Source organism: Notothenia coriiceps, unplaced genomic scaffold, assembly GCF_000735185.1.
Source record: "Notothenia coriiceps isolate Sejong01 unplaced genomic scaffold, NC01 NC01_scaffold00028427, whole genome shotgun sequence".
Taxonomy (NCBI): domain Eukaryota; kingdom Metazoa; phylum Chordata; class Actinopteri; order Perciformes; family Nototheniidae; genus Notothenia; species Notothenia coriiceps.
In genome coordinates this window covers 73898-79239 of record NW_011361128.1, presented here as the reverse complement: position 1 = coordinate 79239, position 5342 = coordinate 73898, and positions in this window count along the sequence as shown.

Genomic DNA, 5342 nt, shown 5'->3' with positions numbered 1-5342 from the left:
ACTCCCACGCAGCCACAGTTAAGGAAAAAAAAAAAATCACAACTTGAATTAAGTCAGATTTATATAATTGTTTTTGCCTCAAACCGTTATTCTATTGATACAGTGAGTCACTAATAGAGAAACACCAGTTATTATATTATACAAATATATTATATTTAATACAAATAATCCATAATCCACATTGTCATTAATTAAGTTTGTCTTTGAGTAACTTCTACTAAATAATTGTTCAGTAGTTTTTATTGTTGAGTTGAATTCTAATAGACGTTGGCTTTATACCCTTTTAATATATGTCTTAAGTGCGAACGGCGCCCAAAACGTGCAAATTAATCATTTGAAATAGTGTCCTCTTCAATCCATCCAGTTCATCCACCAACAGTTAGAAGACAAGTACTTATGTGTGTTCATATGTACATACGTATATGTGAAATGCAACACCCTAGTCTATCACCTTAGTCTATCTAAAGTCTGGGAATAAGGGCACAGTCACTGTACAGATAGTATTTAACGTATATACGTTGCTCAGTACGTCTAGATCGCATGTGTCAAACTCAAGGCCCGGGGGCCAAATCAGGCCCTTGGTGGATTTAATTTCGGCCCGCAGGATAATTTCTAATTACTATTAGATCTGGCCCGCCGGTATATTGCACGCACACCTTCACTCCATCCTGAGGGTCTCCTCAGCTCAGAGCCTGACCCCAAACATTGATGACCTTGCACCCAAGATGAGATGCCAAGTATCTGAACTAGCATCACAGAGCAGCACACTGAGTTTCATGGATGCTTCCTTCTGCACTTTCTCTCTCACGACAACAGGGCATGTTTGGTTTCTCTTTGAGGGAAATAGTTTTGTTGAAGCTGTTGTTGGCCTGTGGAAAAATGTAATCATAAGAAATGACTCTGGAAAAGCTGCAGATAGAGCCATAAGAAATGAATGGAACTGATTATTTAATGTTTAATGTTGTTTTGATAGGCAATCATTTAAGCTTTGTTAGTTCCAGGTTTAATATGTGCAATAAGTTCATTTCAATAAGTTCTGCAAAAAACATTGAACCAGTTCGGCCCTCGACTTGTAGGCCTACCCATTTTTTTATTTTGGCCCACTGTGTGTGTGAGTTTGACACCCCAGGTCTAGAAATTGAAAAGTTCCACGTTTTAAATATAATAGTGTAACATTTACAGCTTACAAAACAGCTAATACTAATCAAAGACCGTTAACACAAACTTATCATACCAGTAACAGTTGTTTTAACCGCAAATCATATAGGATTTTTTCCTATTTAATACAAATCCAAGAAACTGTCTCTTATATATTTAAATTTTTCTTATTGTTTCTGCTTTAATCCAGACAAGTATAAGTATTTTTCGTGGTATATTTTCAATTAAATTCCTTTGAGTGGTGAGTTTGTTTATAGCTAAGTTGTATTATAGAACTGCAGCGAAACCATGTGGCCGCTACTGAGAATACATTCCCCTGGAGACACTGGACAGGAAATAAATGAATTAATAATGGAATATAATGATGAAATTATTGATTTAAAAAAGTACCTGTGTCCAATATTCTAGAGTTGCCTGTTAAAATCTGTCAAATCATTTTTTGAACAGGCTTTTTTGCGACAGCTATCGGCAGGGGTCCTTCCATCGTCAACACCGGAACAACACGTGAACAGAAGGTAAAACAGCTGCGAATGGTTCATAAAACATGAATAAACTAGATTAAATGTGAGTGTTTTTCATCTAATAACGTGTATGTATTCAACCCAAAGACACATAGAGACCCAACTTTAGACTGAATGTTTTTACAGTCCGGAAAATATGTAATTTCTTGTGCACTCGTCGCCAAACTCCGTTTAATTAGTTAATGCAAACCGGTCAAACTGTGTTTTAAAAGACAAGCGTGTTAATTAAATGTGCATTAAATAGATATTTAGATGTAATAAGAGGTGCCCTTCGATTCGGCTTATATTAAATATACAAAAAAGCAATAATTGTCTTAGTTGGTTTATACTTTTGATATATTATCCTATGTATTTCTGCCACTGTAGTCCATATTTCTGTTGCTGTAGTATATTGGTATTTTATAGAACAAAGTATCCATCTATCTATCTATCTATCTATCAGTAATTTTGGAACTACTTTTTGCATTAAAAAAACAAAACAATAACAATCGCTCACATTAATTGACTTAAAAAATATCACAAGAAGAATATCACGGCAGTTGTTACTCACGTGCCTGTGTGGTTCCACTGAGAGAAACCAGTCATGATGTGTCACTATATTCTATTGTGTTGCACTGTTGGAGGAGCCTGTGACCTAAGCATTTCATGTCATAACTACACTGTAGCTATGTGTACACATGACAATACAAGCCTTGAATCTTGAATCACTGATCGTGTGTGTTTCCCATCAGAGGGTCAGGATGGGTCGCTCCTCAAAGGACAAGCGGGACATTTACTATCGTCTGGCCAAAGAGGAGGGCTGGAGAGCGAGGAGCGCCTTCAAGCTGCTGCAGCTGGACCAGGAGTTCAACTTGTTCACAGGTGAGACCCACACCCGAGGAGGGGCTTCTGACAACTTTAACATAGTTATATCCTAACACTGGGAACAAGGTGTTTTCACTTGAAATAAGTTCAGCGATCTGCCAATAGAACAAGGGAACATGTGCTTGGTCAGATCTCTTGAAATAAGAAGGGGTATTTATTAGATGAATCAGATCTTGTAATTAGCTGGAGAACTCATTCTGAACTATGTTTCACCAGAATCAGGAAATGCTGTGTAACAATATAAGCCGCAAATGCTCAAAGGTGTTCTGTTTTCTGATGTTAGTTGGTGATTTTCTAATAAATTTGCAAAAAAATATGTGTTTCATCTGAGATACAACTCAAAATAAGATTTCTGGACTGAACAAGATGATGGATTGTCTAAAATCAAGACCCGATATCTCACTGCAGTGTTACTTCTGAAGTTATTGTGTGATATATCAGGAGTAGAGACATATTCTGAGATATTAGACGAATATACTGAGCCAGATTTAGAGTTTTAGTGAAATGGGTACACCTGAGCCTTGTAAGTGTCCAGTTCTTGCTCTTTGGGATGTTCTGGACTCCTCTGGTACACATCCAAGTGTCTGCCTGACTGTATTTTAGTTCTCTCTTTTACTAATGAGTTGTCGAGATTCATTTATTCCATGTATTTCTTTCAGGAGTGAACAGAGCGGTGGATCTGTGTGCGGCTCCTGGCAGCTGGAGTCAGGTCCTCAGTCGGAAACTCAGGTTTTTAGCTTTTTAAAAAAAAACAGTAAACAGATTGAGATTAAATGAAATGTATCTTAAAAATACTTTTCCTTTTTTATTGTTTTGATTTTCCACTCAGAGGGCTGGAGGAGAAAGGGGAGAAGGTCGAGGAGGTGAAGATCGTGGCGGTGGACCTGCAGGCCATGGCTCCTCTGCCGGGAGTCACCCAGATCCAGGGAGACATCACCAAGGTGAGGAAACGAGGAATAAAACACCAAGTTGAGGTTTTAGGTTCCTTGAGGGGATTGGATCATTCCTACGGTACCTACATGATCTGTGTCTGGACATGTGACCCAGATCAGAAAAATCCAGCATGCAGGGTTCTTACGGTCATTAAAAACCTGGAAAAGTCATGGAAATTCCAAATGCTAATTCCAGGCCCTGGAAAACTTTGGGAAAACATATCTGAGACTGCCAAGGCACACNGAAAATTAGTTAAAGGTCCTGGAGAAGTCATTGAAAATCATTGGTGAAAAGGGGTCGAAAAGACCTGATGAAGAGATGTATATGTCAGGGTTCATACACTTTTTCACCAATGATTTTCAATGACTTCTCCAGGACCTTTAACTAATTTTCCATGACCAAAACAATTACTCTTTCTCAGCGGTACCACTGAAAATGGTTTATTTTAACATGGAACAGGAAAATAAGGTCAGAAACATGTTGTGTAATCTAAAACAAATCCATAGGCTTACTAGCTTCTACAGACTAAAGCAACTAAAATCTCTCCCCAGCAAAACACCTCGTCAGTTAAAACATTTTATGTTTCATTACAATACGATACAGTATTTATTATCTTTATAGTATTACTATTTTGGCGATTAGATAAAATCTAAATTATATTTGATGCAACTTTAGTTACATTTCCATGACTTTTCCAAAACGTTGGGAAAAATATTGTTTTCCGTAACTTTTCCAGGGCCTGGAATTAGCATTTTGAATTTCCATGACTTTTCCAGGTTTTTAATGACCGTAAGAACCCTGATAAGTAGATTCCATTTACTATTCTTCATAGAAGTAAGAAAGGATCAAACACATCACACAGAAAATCTGTTTATATACAAAAGCAGGTTTTATTTGAAAAATTCTATGAAAAAATATTTCCTGTCAGAACTGTACATTTCAAAACACGAACATTAACAGATTAAACGAGAACGAGTTATTTATTTAACAACTCAAATAAATAACCAAAACGATGAGGAATGTTTCTTACCTGATAAATATAAACACAAAAATTAAAAAAATATATTTTAAAATGAAATAAAATACATACAGAATATACAAAATATGAACATTTGCATTCACTGTCCATCTCAGACCCGAACACTGAGGGAGGACGTCATGTTTCAGAACACAAAGAGATGACACACGTCCAACATTTCCAACAATAAGCAGCTCCGCTTGAACAAGAAAACAAACATCCCAACGTCTAGAGGAACATCAACTGTAGAAAAATAAAGCTTTTGCCGGAAGAGTCGGAAGAACTGTCCGACGTAAGAAACAAAGAAAACATGTGTCCTTGGCAAGTATCAAAAAGTGTGTGTGTGTGTGTGTGTGTGTGTGTGTGTGTGTGTGTGTGTGTGTGTGTGTGTGTGTGTGTGTGTGTGTGTGTGTGTGTGTGTGTGTGTTTCAGGTATCCCATCAACAGAGTGATTCACCTGTCGTCCTGATGCTGACATGTTGAGGTGTTTCTGGGGCTGGAGGCGGGTTCCTCAGAGGACAAGACAAAACCATCTTTGAATGAACGTTTGACTTTTCGATAACTCTTCGGTTAGCTTAGCTTAGCACAAAGACTGTAACTGGGGCACACCATGGAGGTGTAAAGAGAGCTAGCTACAGCTTTTAGAGGCCGAATGACTGATACTGCTGGGTGATAAAATGAGTTAACATTCACGTGACCTGCTGTTCCTGCAACCAGTTCTATTTCTACCTCCATTCTGCTTCGTCCAAAGGTAGAAAAATCCACCTGACAGTTTTTATGAAAAACAATGAACACGTCACATCTGGTTCATTTGTCTGTAAAATCTAGAACAAAGCAGTGAAGAAAAC